The following is a 19,488-nucleotide window of genomic DNA, read 5'->3' on the forward strand; positions in this document are numbered from 1 at the left end:
TAGTCTGGAAAGCTGACCCCTAGAGCATGAGATCTTAGCTCTGCCCCCTCACTGGCTGTAGCGATCACTGGGGGGTGGGGGTGGGGGAGGGGCTGCACCTCCCCTGTGCAACACAGTGGCAAAGGCTCAGGTGAGGTGTGAGAGTGGGAGAGCTGGCCCAGGGCTTCACAGGCTGCAGCATTTGGGAGCGTGGTCTGGTGGCGTTGGGTGCCTAGCTGGAGCAGAGCTGGAGAGCTCAACCTAGTGCTGTGGCTAAGGGGTAGCCAGTGTGCTCACTAACTCAACTACCACCCAGGCCCAGATCCAGGGCTCTGAATTGGCTCTATCATCTTCCAACAGTTGGGATTCATGAAAATCCCAGTTGTGCTGAGCCAAAGCTGTGGGATCTCCATGATACAGGGAAACAACAAGATAAATGGGAGGAGTCCTGGTGAGGATCCGATATTGATGGTGTCATAGGAAAAGCAGACCAATGACTCATTGCCATGAACGATCCAACACTGGTGGTGTCACGGAAGAACCAGACCAGTGACTCATTGCTATGAACACTTGCAAGTGGAGATGTATGGACAGAGCGATATACTATGGGACACACTGCCACGTACTACAGCTTCCGTGATGAGATGTTGGTTTTTTGTTCTTGTTTTTTTTTTTTTTTTTTTTTTTTTGCTTTGTTTTGGTTTTTTTGACAGAGGGTTTCTCTATGTAGCCTTGATTGGTCTGGACTCTTTTTTTGTAAACCAGGCTGGCCTCGAACTCACAGAGATCCGCCTGCCTCTGCCTCCCGAGTTATGGGATTAAAGGCATGCGCCACCATGCCCAGCTGATGAGATGTTTTCTATGTTTTGTTTTTGCTTTTGTGTGAGTGTGTGTGTTTTATTTTGGGGGGAGGCTGCAAGAGAGAAGGGAGGATATGAGGGGATGGAGAGACGAGGGCGCCTGGGGTGTGAAACTCAGGAAGAATCAATAAAAAGTTAAAAAGGCTTTTGCTGGAATGTGCTTCAGTTGACAGGGCTAGTGTGCACGAAGCCCCTCCCCTTCCCTTCCCCCCCAAAAAAAACCTGAGTGTGTTGGCACACGTCTGTGATCCTAGCACTTTGGAGGAGTAAGCAGGAAGTTCAGGGTCAAAATAAAACACCCTAAACAAAGCAAAACCCCAAACAAATAAAGAAACAAACATTAGTTATTGTTAGCCTCCAGTTTCTGGAGACCTGGGCAAACATTAACGTTGACCCCTAAATGTCTGCATGAATCTGAAGAGGTCAGTTAATCCTCCTGGCCTAGATCTCCTCTTCTGTTGAGTCAGGGTTCTCACAGCCTAACACATCTCTAATCTGGATGGCAGGAAGATCCAAGATCCTTGCTGTGAAAACTCTACAAACTGTGAACACATGAGTTTCCCCGTATGCCAACCTCCGCCTCTCCCTTTCGGGACAGGCTTTTTCTAGGTCTGCCCACTTAGAAAGAAAAGTGTCTTGCTCTTCCTGTCAGCGTCTAACACTCACTTCCCTCACTCTGAAAAATGTGCCTAGGCGTGAGCCTGGAGCTCCAAGTCCGTCCGCAGCTGGGCAAGAAAGAGGAAGGTTCCCCAAGTTGGGGCAGTGAATGGACAAAAGATGGAAGAAGATAAAAAGGCTGAAGCCAAAATCCCAATGGCTTTCTTCCTGTCTCCCTTAGGGGCAGGAAGTAGCGGAAAGCTGCAGAGAATTAGTCTGACAAAGGGCCCACTTTGTCTCCCACATCTGCTCCCCAGAGGTGGATCTGCAGCAGCCTCCAAGACTCTTGAAACCAGAGCTTTGTAGTGAGGGCTTGCAGGCTCTCGTGCCAGCCCAGGGAGGGAAATGTTAGCTTTGGGGTCAGACTGATCCAAGTGTGGTTAAGGCTGTCATAAGATCTTACGGTCTGTGCCTCATGTTTACCATCTGAAACATGGAGGTCATGCCTTCTCAGCTGGGCAGTGGTGGCACGTGCCTTCAATTCCAGCACTCAGGAGGCAGAGGCAGGTAGATCTCTGAATTCGAGGCTATCTCTTGGTCTACAGAGTGAGTTCCAGGATAGCCAGAGCTACACAGAGAAACCCTATTTTGAAAAAATATTTATTTATTATTATGCATACAGTGCTGAAAAGGGCATCAGATCACATTATAGATGGTTGTGAGCCACCATGTGGTTGCTGGAAATTGAACTCATGACCTCTGGAAGAGCAGTCAGTGCTCTTAGCCGCTGAGCCATCTCTCCAGCCCCAGAGAAACCCTATTTCAACAAAGAAAGAAAGGAAGAAAGAAAGAAAGATAGGTAGATCATGCCTCCTCATGGTGCTGTGGGAAGAACTGGGTGTTTTTTCTTAATTTTTTATTTGGTTTTGTTGTTGTTTTCTGAGGCACGGTTTCTCTGTGTTAGCCTTAGCTGTCCTGGACTCTTTGTAGACCAGGCAGGCCTTGAACTCACAGTGATCTGCCTGCCTCTGCCTGCTGAGTACTGGAATTACAGTACAGCACCACCCTGTGAACTGGGTGTTCTTAGTGCTCAGTAAAGCCTAATGCAGAATGAGTGGTGCAAAAAGGTGACTTAGTATCATGTTCATACAAACCTGATGCTGTCCAGCAAGTTGGGATGGAGTCTGACACATCTTTTTTTTTTTTTTAATATTTATTTGTACAGTAGTCTGCCTGCATGAGGGCCTGCAGCAAGAAGAGGACACCAGCTCTTATTATGGATGGTTGTAAGCTACAATGTGGTTGCTGGAATTTGAACTCAGGACCTTCAGAAGAACAGCCAATGCTCTTAACCCATGAGCCATCTCTCCAGCCCTAGTCTGCCACATCTTATATATTAGATCAAAGCCTACCCTCCTGCACACCCTTTCTTTTCTTTTTCTTTTCCTAAACTTTTGTCTTGCAGCACTCATGCAGGTATGCGTTTGTTTGCTTGTTTAGCATACATGTAGGAAATATATGGCAGTATAGTGTGGCAGATGGTCCCTGGCAGGTTTCTGGAAGGACATCATCAGAAGTTCAGGGTCATTGTTGACTGCAAAACAAGTTTAAAAGCCAGTCTGGCTTCTTCTTACCTCCTTACCCCCTTTCTCTCTTCCTCTGTCTCTGTCTCTCTCTGGTGTACCCCTTACCCCCTCCCCCCCCCCCATGCTCATCTAATAAACCTCATGTAACCTACTATCTGAAAAATAAATAAATAAATAAATAAATAAAAGCCAGTCTGGATGCTGGGTGTGGTGGCACACGCCTTTAATCATAGCACTCGGGAGGCAGAGGCAGGCAGATGGCTGTGAGTTCGAGGACAGCCTGGTCTACACAGCGAGTCCAAGACAACCGAGGCTACACAGAGAAACCTTGTGTCGAAAAACAAAACAAAAAAGTCAGTCTGGGCTATATAAGACCTTGTCTCAAAAACAACACAATAGCTACTGCTAGCCTCATTTCTGGAGCCTCAGTAAACAATAGCTTCTGCCTCTAATTGTCTATGTAATCATAAAAAAGCCACTCATACTTACTATCTGTGGGCCTAGCTCTCTGACTGCTTAGATTCTTGCTACCCTGGCTACAAACACTGCAGTTAGAGGAGGGAGCCAGGTGAGCGGCACCCACCACCACCACCACACAGCTCCGCCCAGAAGTTCTGAGTACTTGATGCCAGGCCCACCTCACGGCAGCGCTTATGCTCCAAATCTAAATTTAGAGACTGCTTTCCTGCTGCCCCCACCCCACCCCCCCCAGTTCCCTCTCTCACCTCTGCTTGGTCAGAGCTAGGTCCACTGAAGCTCCGAGCTGAGCTGGGGTTTTTTTTTGTCGCCTTCCTCAGGATCTTTGTCATTTCCTCTGTGATTCTCCTGCCCACAAAGAACCATCTAGAGGTTTCTTTGCACAGGGAAGCCCATCCTGGAGGCAGCCCATGGGAGAGGCAGCTGTGGGCCACTCCGGACTTTTGTCTCATCAGTAGGCAAGCACGGGGTGCTGGGGAGTAGAGTGGTTGATCTCTTGAGATGAGTGTCGAGCTGAGGTCTTGTAGGTGCCTGGATTCAGTCTCTCTCTGGCTCTGTGAGCTGAGACAGGCCCTTTGTCTCAGGGGCTCTGCTTCCCTGCCTGTCAGAAGAGGGGGAGAAATAACCCCTAGAGCTGGCTCTCAGGCTGGGGGTTTATCTGCAGATGACAAGTTGCCTGGCCTGCCTCTCCTCTTGTGCTCACATGTGGACACAGAGAGACTATGGCTAGGAAGGGACGTGGGGCCACAGAGCTGGATAAGGAGGCAGATGAAGAGGCTGGTTACTGTTGGCAGAGACCCTCCTGTCCGGGCAGTCAGCTCTAGTTTCATGCCTCTTCCGGGCTGGTGCCCAAGCTCTGCTGAAACTGGCCTTGAGTTCAACAGGAGCCTAGCTCAAGACTTTAAAAACAAACATGTAGCCTGGTGTGGTGGCGCACGCCTTTAATCCCAGCACTCACTTGGGAGGCAAAGGTAGGCGGATCTCTGTGAGTTCGAGGACAGCCTGGTCTACGAATAAGAGTCCAGACCAAGGATGGCTACACAGAGAAACCCTGTCTCGAAAAACAAACAAGCATCTGGTCTACAAAGAGAGTTCCAGGATAGCCGGAGCTATTATACAGAGAAACCCCGTCTCAAAACAAAAACAAACAAACATTAAATGAATACTCATTTAATGTGTGTGTATTTGTAGGCGTGTGTGTGTGTACGTGTGTAAGTCAGTCAGAGGACAGACAACTCTTGGGAGTACGTTTTCTCTTCCTATATGGGTGGTTGGGAATTTAACTCAGGTCATTGGCTCTGAGACAAGGGTCTTTGTGTATTAAACTACTACCCTTCCCCTCTCCTTTTGTAGGTCCTCATGGCAATGGGTAAGAACTTCCTTTCTTCTTCTTCCTCCTCCTCCTCTTCCTTTTTAACAGTCTTGTCTATCCCAGGCTGGTCTTGAACTTGGGGTGTAGGCTCACCTTGAATTCATGATCTTCCTGTCTCTCCTTCCCCGGAGCTAGGTTTACAGGTGTGTGCCATCATACCCAACGTATGCCGTGTTGGTGTCATGGATGGTTGGCCGACTTTCTGCCAACCGAGACACAGCCCCAACCCTTTATAAACTTTGAGGTGGGTGAAGAGATAGCAAGGTGGTTAAAAGCATTGGCTACTCTTCAGGGGGTGTAGGTTTGATTCCCAGCACTCAGATGACTACTCACAAACATCTATAACTCTAATTCCAAGGGGACACGAGGCTCTCTTCTGGTACCAGGTCTCTGGCCTCTACAGGTACCAGGCACACAAGTCATACACAGACATACATGTAAGATAAAAAAAACCTCATACATAAAGAAGTGAAACAATCCTTTTTTTCCCCCTGAGCCAGGGTTTTTCTGTGTAGCCTTGGCTGTCCTGGAACTCACTCTGTAGACCAGGGTGGCCTTGAACTCATAGAGATCTGCCTGCCTCTGCCTCCCAAGTGCTGGACTTAAAGGAGCTACCACCGCCCACTTAAACTAGTCTTAGAAGAAAAAGAAAACAACAACAACAACAACAACAACAACAACAACAACAACAACAACTTTATTTTGAGGCAGAACTCCCCTAACTTGCTCATCTTAGCTGTGATGTTGTTCTGCAGCTAAGGCTGGCCTTGAATTTCCTCTCTTCTATGGAACCAATTATCAGGACATTTCTGGGCCTGGCCTGAGCATCCTACTGTGTGGCTACCAAATTCATGCTGAAATCCTAACTCCAAACTGATGGGATTATGAGGTGTGGGCCCCTGTGGGAGATGGGTAGGTCTTGAAAACTGAACTCTATGGGAACAGGAAGATAAGAGTGAAGAGATTACAATTGGGATGTAATATGACTAAATTATAATAGAAAAAAGCAAAAGAAAACGCAACTCTCACAACTGGAGTTAATACCTTTCTAAGATAGGCCCAAGGAGCTGGGTGGTGGTGGCGCATGCTTTTAATCCCAGCACTCGAGAGGCAGAGAGGCAGGTGGATCACTGTGAGTTCGAGGTCAGCCTGGTCTACAAAGCGAATCCAGGACAGCCAAGGCTACACAGGGAAACCCTGTCTTAAAAAGCAAAACAAAACAAACAAATACCTGAAACCAAACAAACACAAATGATAGGCCCAAGGGACTCATTTGTCTTTTCCACCATTTGGAGGCACATCTACGAACCAGGAAACGGCTTGCCTCGGACTCAGTTTCTGCCAGAGCCCTGCTCTTCGATTTCCCAGCCTCTAAAACTGGAAGACAGATTTCTGTAGTTTACAAGCCCCTCCGTCCATGAGATCTGTTCTGGCAGCCCAGACAAAGAAACACCCCAAAGCCAAGAAGGCGCTACCAGACAGCAACGTGTGTGGCCTCCCTCAGCATCTTCCACATCCAGCCTTGCCCAGCTTGCGCCTTGTCCTCCCCCACAGGAGAGTGGTGATTTCTACGAGGAGCTTCGGGGGCTGAAGAGACTTGTTGCTAAGCAGATGTTCCTTTGGTCACAGTGCAACACTCACCTTGTGCCTAACTTAGGAAAGCCTTTCTGTCCTTCTGTCTGTTTGCCCATCCTCATAGTGAAAGACAGAGTCCCTGGGACCCTCGGAAACTTCTGACTCTCCAAGCGCCTGACTTCTGTGCTCCCAGGTCCCCAGACTCCAGCCTTGAGTAAATGGAAGCCTATCTCACTGTTGGGGAATTCTATCCGGGCTTAACAGACCCCAGATGCTCTCCTGAGTCAGGAAAAACCAGAGGGAGGGAGGGGCCTGCCTGCTCCCCCCCCCCCCCACCAGACTCAGGGTAAGAGTTTCTCTTGCAGGCTTATGCACATGGATGGCAGTGAAGCAGGGTCCCCCACGTGGAGCGGCACACCCACCCCATCTCCCACAGCCTGGGCCAGATGGTGCAGGCAGCTGAGGGGAGGTGCTTTGCTCCCACCTTCCCCCCCATTGGTTCTGTGGGGAACTGGATTTATTTCCGCAGGAGAGACATGTGGAGGAAAGCCTTCTTCACAAGCAGTCCTGAGGCTCAGGAAACGTTTTAATCTGGTAGAATCAGGGCTGCAGCACTAGGGAGCCTTTAGCAGGCTACAGGACTCTAGCCTCAGAGGCCCAGCATCCTGGAATGTTAAAAAAGTGAGTCACAGGATTTTAGGTTTTGAAATCATGCTCTCAGCACATGTGGCTTCAGAGCGTTTGGAATGTAATGAGAACACACAGGATTCTGAGGACTTTATATAAAGGAAAGGCTTTAAAACAGCTCACTGAGTCTGTGTGTGAGTATGTGTGTGTATGCATGTGTGTGTGTGTGGTATTTCCTTTATTTTTTTCCCCCTAATGCTTCTGAAATCCAGAATTCAGGAAATATTTTTGCTCATGGTATCTCATCTGGAGGTTTTTTTTGTTTTGTTTTGTTTTTTTTTCTTGAGACAGGGTTTCTCTGTGTAGCCTTGGCTGTCCTGGACTCGCATTGTAGACCAGGCTGGCCTTGAACTCACAGTGATCTGCCTGTCTCTGCCTCCGGAGTGCTGGGATTAAAGGCGTGTGCCACCACTGCCGGGCCTCATCTGGAGTTTTTTGTTTTGATGTGTCTTTTTGAGACAAAACATCTCCTCCAATTCTTTTTTTTAAAATTTATTTATATGCACACTTAGTGTTTGGCCTATATATATGACTATCTAAGAGAGTCAGATCCTCTGGAATTTGAGTTACAGACAGTGGTGAGCTGCCATGTGGGTGTTGGGAATTGAACCCGAGTCCTCTGGAAGAGCTGCCAATGCTCTTAACCACTGAGCCATCTCTCTAGGCCCTTTCTTTATAACAGCCCTCAAAATGTTTGAAATCCTGGGTTGGTAAATCTATCTGTGAGTGCTATGTTTTCCAGATGGCTCATCCGCCCACTCACCTTCCACGTCAGTCTCAGATGGGTCACTATGAGCACCAGAGTGGTCAGAGCCCGACCTTACGCTAGGTTTCCCAATCTTTCCATCAGACCGAACCCGAGATACTTCATGCCTCTCGTTCATCGGCCCAGCCCGTCTCCTGCTATTCAGGAAGGATGGATAGAGAATCCCGCTTGTTCTAGTGGAAGCCTCCAAGCTGCATGCCTCAATACATGTCCCCAATGGTGGGTTTCAGGGAGCCCCCCACTTGGACCTTTTGCTTCTGATGACCCTCTCTGCTTTCTCTCTTTCTCTTTTTCCACCTTGGTAACCAGCTGACCTTTTGGGATCTGTAGAGCCTACTGGCTGCCATCTCCAAGGAGGCATGTGAAGACATGTGAGACTGGGTGAAAACAGCAGTGATGGGGACAGCTGTGCCAGACCAGGTGCTAAGCAGTTCCCTAGCATCTCATGTGATCTTCTCAGTGACGCTGTGAAGGAAGCCACCATCTCTGTTCTATCAGTAAAACAGTTGGAACAAAGGCACATGACTATACCTAAGGGCTGACCCTGGATTCCAAAGGAGAACCATTTGACACCGAAGCTAAGCACTGGGTGGAGGGCAGTTTGCAGGGAAAGGGCTGAGGGCTGTGGGGAGTATGTGCTTTAGGTGTGACTGCATATTCTTGAGTGCTCTGTGTGGACATCCCCGTCATGTCCTTCACCTTACCCTACCTGGTCCCCAATTCCTACTCCATCTCCCATCCAACCCTGACAGGTGGACACGCAGAAGGCCTTGGGGTGGTAGGAATGCTCACATTGAACCAGACAGGCAGGAACAAAGGGCTAACCACATTGCTGGTCCCAGGCCCAACTTCCCATCACGATTTGCACTGCTCCCTTCCCCTAGGGTACCTCTCCAAGGACCCAGGGATAGAGTCTAGATTCGACCCTGGGGGGGAATCTATGTTGGGTAGATGCCCTTCTTGCTTAGTGTTCTACTCACACAGACCAGGGAATCAGAAATCTGGCAACCAAGGTCCTCCCTGCTGTACCGGATGGTTTTCTGTGTCAACTTGACACAGAGTCATCAGAGGGGAAGGAGTGGAGAAAAAGGCCTCCATGAGATGCAGCTGTAAGGCATTTTCTCAATTAGTGATCAATGAGGGAGGGGCCCAGCTCTTGGTGGGTAGAGCCATCCCTGGGCTGGTGAAATCATGTCTCAAAACACCACCACCACCACCACTACCCAAAACACAAACAAACAAACAAAAAGCTTATTTTACATTATGAGTGTTTTGCCTGTGTGTATCTATTTGGACCATGTGTGTGCCTGGTGCCCATGGAAACCGGAAGAGGGTAGGTGTAGACTCTATGGGTGCTGGGACCTGGACTCCAGATCTCTCTGTAAGAGCAGCGAGTGCTTTTAACAGCAGAGCTGTCTTGTCAGCCCTCCCCGTTTCTTTAAGAAGAATCTGGAGTAGTTCTGAAGTCCGACACTCATCCGCCAATAGAGTCAAGGGGAATAATGCAAGTCGATGGTATGTGCTGGGATGGGGGCGTGGCTTCGGGGCAGAGAACTAGTCTAGTGCACCTGAAGCCTGGTAGTCCACTGCTAGCACCCACTGTGCAGCAAAATGAGAAATGAGCTGAGGGCTGGAATGCTAACTCAGTTGGTAGGGTGCTTACGTGGCGTGCAGAAAGCCTGGGTCCCAGGGGGGATTTGATTCGCCAGCATGGCATAAAAACAGATATGGTGGCATAAACCTATATATAACATTAGCACTAAAGAGGTAGAGGAAGGAGAATCAGAAGTTCATAGTTATTCTAGACCACACAGCTAGTTTGAGTTCAGCCTTGACTATATGAGGCCTTAAAAAAACAAACAAACAAAAAGGTATCAGCCCTAGCTGCTTGCTTTTGGGTCTCCTCCACCACCTGTCCCTGTCTTCAGGGAACCTTGAGTCACTGGATGATAACAGTCACTTCGAAACTTCTGGCCCCTGAGAGTGTTTTGTAGGTGCAGCATAACAACGGGCCTGTTAAAGAGGGGGAGGGGGGGGAGAAACTAAAGGGATTTGCAGAGCTTGGCTTGCTTGCTGGCTTGCTACCTCTCTTGTTTTATTTCCCTTCCTCCCCCTCATCTTCCATCTCAAAACAAACTTTGGTTTCCAAAACATTTCATTTGATATCTACTGTCCACTGCATTACCTGCCCATTTTACAGGTTGTCTCCATTTGCTTAGCAGGCATCAAGCTTCTCTAGTCCTTGTCACGGAACAGTGCGCTCTCTCGCTCTCTCTCTCTCTCTCTCTCTCTCTCTCTCTCTCTCTCTCTCTCTCTCTCTCTCTCTCTCTCTCTCTCGGGTTGTTGGGGGAGGGGGAACTGTTACACCATGTGGTCAATGCTGTAATTATGGTGACCATGTTCTCCAGACCACAGATCAGGTCACATGGTCTGACACAGGCTATTTTCTGCCTCCCCTTGCAGTCCAAACATGAAATCATATGTAGTTAGACATTCACCAAATCACCTTTAATTTCTTTTTAAAAAGCAAATGACATGAAATTTGGATTATCCCTGACAGATCCCACTATTCACAGAAAATCATTAGGACCGAGATCAGGGCCTGCCCAGACCTCTGGGCAGAACAAGGTTTCCTGGATGAGGTACTGTGGAGGCTGAACAGGAGGTTTGCAGAGGGAGAAAGAAGATGCTAGAGTGTATTCTGGACAGGATCTGCTCTTCCTGCATTAGAGAAATGCAGTTTAGGCTCTGGGGAAGCTGGCTGAAAAGGCAAGGGTGTTTATGTGAGTGTACGGCCCTCCCACCCCCCTTACATCATTCCAAGGACCCTTCTAGCCCACAGACTACCAAAACACTCGGACATTGTATCTTCCTATTTGTTTACTTACATGCCTCTCTCTCTGTGGTAGCTAATACTGTATATTGGCCTATAAGAGGCCTTACCTCTCTTGCTCATTGTAAAAATAGACGTCTAAATGAACAAAGGAGTGGAGTGCCATTGGGGGGGCGTTTGCAGGTAGACATAGTGCCAGTCACGAGCCTAGTGCTATGCAGGGCACTGAAGCCTTAGGATCCCAGACAAAGTCAGTCCTCCCTCCAGTGACCTTGGATTAGAGAGCAGCTCAGCAGCTGGCAGGCGCCTGGAGGGGAAGGAAAGGGATGGGAAGTGTACACCAGAAGGCCTGGGTTGTGTCAGAGGTTTAGGAAAAGCCCAAGAGAAAAATGAAGTTTAGCCTGATAGCCTAAAGGACCGACCATCATTTAGCTAACACTTATATAGTGCTTTTCATATGGCAGATACCACTTCACATATTTATCTTCTACCAGCTCCCAGAAGCACACGCAATGATTGCCCATGCTGCAGAGATGTGAAAACAGCACGGACAGGTTGAGAAGATGACCTTGGCCACATAGTTTAGATGTGGCAAGAGTCCAGAAAGACTGGCCTTGGGACATTCCTTTAACGAACATTAGCAGCCTGGGGCTAGGCTTTTTGTTGAATGCCTCTGATCCCAGCATAGGCCAGCCTGGTCTACACTGCGCATTCCAGGCCAACCAGGGCTACACAGTGAGGCTGGGCCTCAAAAGAAATAAATGGACAGGCAAAGTGGAAAGCAGGGCTCTGTGCACTGAAGACAAGTGGGTAACAGACAGACACCACCCAGGCAAGGGACTTAATCCTAGCAGGGGGAAAAAAACGAAGCTGCTGGCCGCTTTACAAAATGGGCAGGATGAAGACAAGGGAAGGATGAAGCAAGCTAAGGAGCCTATGCACACACACGGCTCAGGGAGAGCTGATGGGAGGAGAAGGGGGGCTGAGAAAGGAAAAAGCTTGGAGGCAGGAGGAATGGGGGGGGGGGAGAATCCTGGATGGATATGGGGTAGAGGCTGAAGGGAGAGATGCGGTCAGCCTCTGCCTTGCTGAAACGGAGCAGATGACGTGACAAGAGGGCAGCAGGGAGGCCTCAGAGCTGCGCTGGGAGCCACCGGGCCTGAGAAAGGGGCCTGAGGAGTGGGCATGAGGGTAGGAAGGAGTAGACTCTTAGGAACCATTGGAATCTATGTCCTGGGGCTGGAGAGATGGCTCAGCAGTTAAAGAGAACTGGCTGGCTGCTCTTCCAGAGGACCTGGGTTCAAATCCCTACACCCACGTGGCAGCTCACAGCTGCCTGTAACTACAGTTCCAGACTATCTGACACCCTGACCACAGACATACATGCAGGCAAAACAATGCACATAAAAAAAAAACAAAGTAAAGCCAGGTGTGGTGGCACATGCCTTTAATTTCAGCACTCAGGCAGAGGCAGGCAGATCTCTGGTCTACGAAGAGAGTTCCAGGAAAGCCCTGTATTGGGTGCGGGGGTGTGGGGGGGTGGGGGAAGGAAAAGAGGAATGTAAATCCTCAATCTGGATAGTAGTGTCACATGCCTTTAATCCCAGCACTGGGGACGCAGGCAGAAGCAGGTTGATTTCTGTGAGTTCGAGGTCAGCTCTGGTCTACCAAGCTACAGAGAGTAGGTCCTCGGTTTTTCTAGATTGCCCCCTTCATGCAGATCCTCCCTCCAGCAAGCTGGAAGGCTTCTGGCTTAGTTTAGGAAGCAAAAGTTCCTAAGATTCAGAGGTAGGGAATGCTGTCAGAGACATGGCGTTACCCAACTGCCAGGCTAGCCCTCCAAGCCTGCCTGGGACGTGCCCTTGACCTGACTGGCTGCCTCCCATCTCTTTTCCCATGAGAAGACAGGTCCTCGGGATTAGTTTCAGCCCAGGCTGGACTCAGCTGCTCCTGACACAGGTCAGTCGGTCGGTCTTTCCTGAGTCAGCCTTTCCTTCCTGCTTCCTCTGCCATGCTCCACACAGCTTTTCCAGAATCACTTCCACATAGTTCATGAGTAATTCCTTGTACTAGAAAAGTCCGGCTTCCTTCTCCAATCCCACCCTAGCTGTTGTTCTGATTCTGTGTAGAGGCTGACTTCCTGGAGCCCCTCTCTCCTCGAGACAGGGTTTCTCCGTGTAGCCCTGGCTGTCCTGGAACTTACTCTGTAGACCAGGCTGGCCTTGAACTCAGAGCTCTGCCTGCCTCTGCCTCTGGAGTGCTGGGATTAAAAGTGTGCGCCACCACCCACCAACCAACTGACAAACCCTCAGTCTTGAGATGCCATAGCACCTGTCCTTTACCTCCCTGCTGACTCACTTTGGCCAGGCCAGAACGGGTGTGGGGGTGGGGCAGCAGTAGTGGTGGAGAAGGGGGTTGTTATTCATGCCTACTTGAATTCTTTGAACATCTTGATCCTACTGCCTCTAGCCCCTGAGTGCTGTGGAATTATAGTTAAGCGCCATATGTGCAGGGCTGGGGATTGAACCCTGGGCATCCTGCATGCTAGGCAACTACTCTACCAATTGAGCTAAATCCTCAGATCATACCTGGAGCATAAAGCTCTGTCCTTTTCAACTCGGCCCCTCCCACACAGTGTCTAGAGTACACAGATCATGTTGACAGCGTTGCGTGCTGACAGAAATGGACCTTCTTGACCTACCCAAGCCTCAGTCCGTTTTCAAGGACTTTACACTGCCAGGTGTGGAAATTCAGATTGCCAAGAATTTGCTGGTCTACGCTGTTTTCCCTGGCCAAACTGGTGGCGGCTGCCGTATGTAGGCGGGTCACACATCCTGTGTCTACATGGCCCCGCAGTTGTTGACTGTTGGCCCTATCTTCAGGTTCAGTCCTATTTGATGACAGGCCTTCCAGAGGGCACATATGGAGGCTGAAGCCTGCTGCTTTCTAGCTCCTAGACCAGCATCTCCTTGGGTTTAGACTTCAATATCTCCACCCTTTTGGGAGACACAAGTAGGCTGACCAACATGGGCACCTGATCCCACTGGGGGGATGGAATGGGCCTGTCCTGCCTCCCAGTGCCACCTGCCTTCTCTGAACTCCTCTCCACTGTGCTCAGATTGCTCTCAGTTTTGTTGTTTTTGTTTTTGTTGTTTCAGTTTTGTTCCTACAGTTAACAGCCCAGAGCCTCTGATGGTGCTTCAGAGTCTGGGCAGCTGTTTCCTGTGGCCCTAGTTTGCCTGGTAATCTTCAGGTACCTTTTTAAGGGCTGTCAGTACGTACACTCCCACCTGACCCCACCTTTCTCTCGTTGCAGTTTACCCGGTGGCTGGCTGGGTAGGTGTGGGGTTGACAGACCTCTCTGGGCTGAAAATAAATCTTAGCACCAGTGGTTAAGGGCTCTCAGTATAGTACAGGTGACTCAGTGTTGCCATCTGCTTAATGGGAGGGACCTTGTCCAACTTGCAGGGTCTTTGAGATGGATGGAACTGCTGAAGGCAAAGAACCAGCTAGGAGGGAGAAAGTTTTGCACAAGGCCATATGTATACCTTTATAGGCCTCAGAGAGGACTGATTAAGCTGGGAACAACTTGTTGAGGGAGGTGACATTCTGGTAAACAATGAAATCAGATCCACACAGTCAGAGCAAGGGCGTGTAGGTGTCAGTGTGAAGTCCTGCCCTGAAGGGGTCATACAGCCAGGTACCTGTTGTCAGAGCCGGCTGAGGAGACACTGGAGGGTTGTCACTGGCCAGAGAGACAGGACCCACAGCACCAGGGCCCAGCCAGCGATTCCAGGGCCCGCAAGGCGAGTCTTTGTCCCCCCCTGCCCCCCACCGCGTCCCTCAGCTGCCTCTCCGACCCCCCAGCGTCGGTTCCTCTCGGACCCCAAATAACTTGTTGGTTTCCCCAGGGCTTTGTTTGCTCGGGGTCACCGCCTCCCGGATTCTCGCGGGTCCCGCGCCTGACACCCCCCTCTTGAGCCCGGGCCCCCGCCCCCTACCCGCTCCGAGACCGGGGTCAAAGGCAGCCCGCGTCACGTGGTCGCCGAGCAGCACCGAATCGGCCGGGAGAGCCGAGGGAGAATCCGGGTGGAAGCCAGAGATCTAGCCCGGCTCGCGGCGCCCGGTCCCGCCCCGGCGCCCGCCGGGCACCCACAGCGTGCGCGCCCCGCGCCGCCGGATCGAGCCCCGCGCACGGCCACGGCGGGGGAGGTAGGCGCGGGCCGAGGGAGGCGGGCGGCCCGGCAGCCTTGTGCGCGCTCCCCACGGGCGGGGGCGCGGGCGCAGCGCGGCCAGCAAGGGGTTAAGCCGGCCCGCAGCCCTCCTCGCGCACGCCCGGGACCAGCGGCCGCGCTGCCACCCGCGCCGCTTCCCCCTTGGCGCCCCGGCCGAGGCAGGTAAGAGGCCGGAGGATCCGGGTGGCCGGCGTCCCGGGGCCGAGCGATCGGAACCCGGGCACGGCGTGCAGGCCGCGCGGGGGCCCGGAGTCGCCCCGGTGCAAGTTTGGTGCGCGCGGGCGCCGGGCGGGTGGCGGGAGGACAAAGGGGTGGGGGCCTCGCGGGGCCGGGCGGGCCGGGGTGCGGGCCGGGCAGCAGCGGCAGCTGTAGGTCACGGATAATGTCACCCACGAGGAATGCCCCCTCCCCCTCCCCGGCTCCCGAACAGGGGAAACTTTTGTCTAGCATGGGAGGGGGCTAGAGGCCGGGTCCCAGCTTCGGGAACGGGGAAGGCGGCCGGACCGGTTTTCTCCCGGCCCTGAGCGGCCTGGTCCTAACTCCCCTCCACCCTCAGGTTCTCGGAGCCGGGACTCTAGCATTTGATCAGCTTGAGGAGGGGACGCCTGTAGGACGCGGGGGTCTGGGAGCTGCCAGGAATCTGAGGACTCATCCATCACCTGGCTCTTGTGTGCCAAGATCCCTACAAACCCCACATCCTACTGTTGGTCCTCCCCCTTACCCCTAGGAGAGCTTGGGGGACATTCTGGGGGCAATATTACCCTCTGGACTGAGGGTTAGATAGACCTGGGTGCTCCGTCACTTCCCAGCTGTGTGACCTTGAGCAGGTTCCTTACCTTCCCTAGCCTCTGTTTCCTCACCTGCAAAATGGGTGTATCTGTCTGAGTGCGGCCGAAGCCAGCGTGTGGTACCTTGGAAAATGTTGGCATGCTTATATTCAACAAGTGTTAAGTGCATGTTGCTGTGTGCCAGGCACTGGGCTAATTCACTGCTTTTGCATGGTTTTAATTGCAAAAATTTCCCACGTTACTTTTAGGCACATTTTACAGAGGGGAAACGGAGGCACTGAATGGAAAAGGTCACGAAAGTAGGAAGTGGGAGCTGGGATTTGCCCCCCTCTCCCAGTCCTTACATATTAACTACAGATCCCTGCTAAGGCCTTTTGATGTGACTGGGTTTATTAGTTTCATTTTCAGGTGAATCATATGAGCTGCCTCCCTACCCCATCACCCTTCCCCCAGGTGAGGCATCCTTCTCCCTGGCACTTGCCTGGATGAGGTCTTGTGCCCTTGTTCCAGTTAGTCTGGGCATCGGGAGCTGGGAGGGGAGGTCATTCGGAGCCTGTGATCAGAGCTTCGTGATGGTCCAAGTTCCGTTGCTGCCTGGGTCCTGATAGAAACGCTCTACCCAGTGTGGGTGGTGGTTCAAGGAGGTGGAGTCTGTCTCCCTGGCTCCAACTGGGGACAGCTGGTGGCTTTGTCAACAGACTTTTCCCCAGCACCCAGGAGACCTGCACAGCCTTTTTATCTCCCTTTAGACCTGTCACTTTCAGATCAACAGGGGGTAAGAGGTTGGGCTCAAGTGTAGTACCAGTGTGTAGATGGCGACCTAAGGCCAAGGATTTATGCCCTAAAATGTCTTAGCCACGTCCTCACTTGCCACACTGAGGGACAGGCCTTGACACCCTAGCCTAAAAGGTCCTTGGAGCTAGTATGAAGGGTGAACTTTGAGCTAGCATCAAGATTGCAGAATCTTCATAGAGATACGTCTTGTTGTGGGTTCTGGAGTCCAGCTGGCCCAGTAGGCACTTTGTGTTCCCTCAGGAAAGACCTCACTCGTATCTTTGAAGAGTGGCTCAGAATCCCACTGGATTTCCTGTGTTAGGCCGGCCCAATCTTTTGGGGTGTGTGTGGAAGGGTGGGGAAGGGATGATATCATATGATTACCAATCAAGCTCTGATTGGGGGTTTTGGGTAATTACTTAAATGATGGAATACGAATTGCTAATTAATGACATCTTAAAACCTTGGACTGAGGACTAATGTGGTGGCTTCTTGCGTGAGGGAAGTTGGTGCCTACAGCTCTAACTGCTCCAAGGCCCTCCAGGCCAGAGTGTGGGATCTGTACGCTTTGTAGGCTTTCCTTGGTCCCTGGGAATAGAGAGCTCTCCCGGGCTGACATCACTGTCAGCTTGTAGAAACAAGAGTGGAAATTCCACCACTTAGCTCTGAAAAGGCAATGGGATTAAGGAGAGGGCTGGAAGGCCTGGAAAGGGTCCTTGGGGGCTGGGGCTGTGTCCTTTGGTGTGTGGTCAGGCACACTTGTTTGTCGTTGTGATCAGAGCAGAGAGGCCTCTGGGTGAGTCAACAGGTAAAGGCAGAAACGTTAGCCAAGAGAGAAGTGGAGAGGGAGAAGCCTCCTGTCACAGGAGGTGTGCGAGGAAGAGACTTCAGGTCGGGAGAAGTGGTCAGGAAGAAAAAGCAGCGGCGCCAGCAGAGATCGTGAGAGATGGTCTTGGCAGCCCCAAGCCCTCTCTGTCCTGGCCTTAGGGATCGTCTTTGCCTGTGTTCTGGGCCCACGTGTCCGTGCCTTAGAACTGGAGCCAGACTCAGAAATCCCTAGGGCTTGCACAGGCTTCTGCTAGGTTGAGATTTGTTTGGGGTATGGCTTGAAATAACAGGACTATTTGGAAGGCTTGAACATTCTTTTACTTGAGATGGAGAGTTGGGTAATTTTTTTTTCAAATTCGTATGGAAAATTTCTGTGGCCAGGGGTGGCAAGGGACATGAGAATGGGGTAAAGTGCTTTTCTGGGTTTTGACTAGAGAGGGCCGACAGGGATCAGAGCTGGGATGGCCCGTGTGATAAGGGTGCTCAGCATTAGATGATGCCCCAAGGACAGTGGAAGGAAGAGCTTCCTGGTTGGTGATGTGAGCAAAGGTTCCTAGAGGAGGCGGCATCTGAGGATTGAGTCAGACAGGACGGTGGGCATCAGTGGACTGGGCTGTAGGGGCCTACAGCGTTCTGCTCCCAAGTTTTGGGGTTTTATGCTGCAGCCGAGAAGACAGAAGGTTGTAAGCAGCTTGTTGACATGGTGCCTATTACTGTGCTCTGTGTCAGGCATGCTGCCAGGCTCCTTACAGACACCCCATTGACTTCTCACAATACCCTGCAGAGTAGCTGCTGCTGCTCGGCACCCCACCCTGCCCTATTTCTAGGTGGGGGAAATGGAGGCTCAGAGGGGTAGAGTCACTTAACAATGTCAGAATTTGAACCCATACCGATCTGGTTTTTGTTTTTTTGTTTTTGTTTTTGTTTTTTGAGTGTGTGTCTGTGTACCACCGAGTTGCCTTTCTCAGGATAGTTCGGCCAAAGATGGTGGCCAAGAGTGACAGGGTTGAGACCAGAAAACTCCTGGCTTGTGACCCAACAGAGCCAACCTAGTCAGCTCAAGCAGACTCAGGCTGGGGCATCTTGTAGCTGCCTTGGGGGGCTGGCCAAGGGGGTTTGGGGAAGGATCTCATTAAAACCACTGCTTTTGAATTCTTGGAAATTCCCCTAGGGGGCAGATACCATAGGCTGGTCCTGTAGGATTTTTTTTTTTAGTCAGAGACATCAGTAAGGTCAGGCCCAAAGCATCTAACCTGGGAAGAAACTGCCTGAGGACAAGGGGAGGACCTCATTGCTAAGGGCTGCTGGGAGGGTTAGCCTGTTGAAAGTGTGGGAGGATGTATGTGCAGGGTCAAGCTTGGGTGGTTTCTCTCAATTCCCTTTTTGCCTGAGAACTCAGGAGTTGGGTAGTGTTCAGCCTACTTCCAGCCCCACTGTTTGTTTGTTTGTTTTTTGTTTTGTTTTTGAAACAGGGTTTCTCTGTGTAGCCTTGACTATCCTGGATTTACTTTGTAGACCAGGCTGGCTTTGAACTCACGGCGATCCGCCTCCTTCTGCCTCCCAAGTGCTGGGATTAAAGGCGTGTGCCACCACTGCCCGGCCCCACTGTTCTTATAGCTCTTGAAGTGGCCTTTCCTGTGCGTCTCAGGAAGTTCAAATACCCACTGGCCCACACAGCCCCTCCTAGAGTGCCTATGCTCTGAGGATGCCCAGCACAGCTCTCTTCCAATATGTTTTCTTTTCCTTTTTTTCTTCCTTCCTTCCTTCCTTCCTTTTCTTCTTCTTCTTTTTTTTTTTTTAATGCTTTCTAACTTTTTTTTTTTTATGTGTATGAGTGTTCTGCCTGCATGCATGTCTCTACACTACCATGTGTGTGTTGGCTTTTCTGGGATGGGAGTTAGAGTTACCTCTGGAGCAAACCAGAGCCTGGCCTGCTGAGGGCTTGGTTTTACAGAGGTCTTAGCCTTCTGTTTCTACTTCCCTCCTGTGCAGTGGGGTCAGGCGCTCCGTTCCCATTGTTAAACAAGTGCTTATAGAGCCATGAATTGGAAAAGGGCTGGGGGTGTGTGGGTTTAACAGTAAGTAATGGGGATGGCGTGATGGCGCGCGGTAAGGGTGTGTGGCAGCGTGG

At 51.0% G+C, this 19,488-nt stretch overlaps 1 protein-coding gene and 1 long non-coding RNA gene across 6 annotated transcripts in view; one reads left to right on the plus strand and one right to left on the minus strand.

The window, feature by feature from the left end:
- Positions 1-353: 353 nt before the first annotated feature.
- Positions 354-18,233, minus strand: LOC311595484. 3 transcript variants are annotated; one of them, XR_014778461.1, is made up of 3 exons: positions 16,233-18,233; positions 3,748-4,096; positions 354-2,253 (listed from the first exon to the last, which is right to left on the minus strand). It is a non-coding gene; the product is annotated as an uncharacterized lncRNA (long non-coding RNA). The 3 variants fall into 3 exon arrangements; XR_014778462.1 differs by lacking the exon at positions 16,233-18,233 and adding an exon at positions 14,734-14,808 and having other exon boundaries at positions 3,748-4,100; XR_014778463.1 differs by lacking the exon at positions 16,233-18,233 and adding an exon at positions 4,965-5,062 and having other exon boundaries at positions 3,748-4,100.
- NDST1 (N-deacetylase and N-sulfotransferase 1) overlaps positions 14,809-19,488 on the plus strand; it is a 61,310-nt gene continuing 56,630 nt past the window's right edge. For 2 of the 3 annotated variants that reach the window (XR_014778460.1, XM_084778223.1), the window contains exon 1: positions 14,809-14,944. The gene's annotated coding sequence lies outside the window, so the exon portion shown is untranslated. The other variant, XM_084778224.1, reaches the window with a different exon arrangement.

The sequence above is a fragment of the Acomys minous genome, assembly GCF_964271855.1.
Source record: "Acomys minous genome assembly, chromosome: 4".
NCBI lineage: Eukaryota > Metazoa > Chordata > Mammalia > Rodentia > Muridae > Acomys > Acomys minous.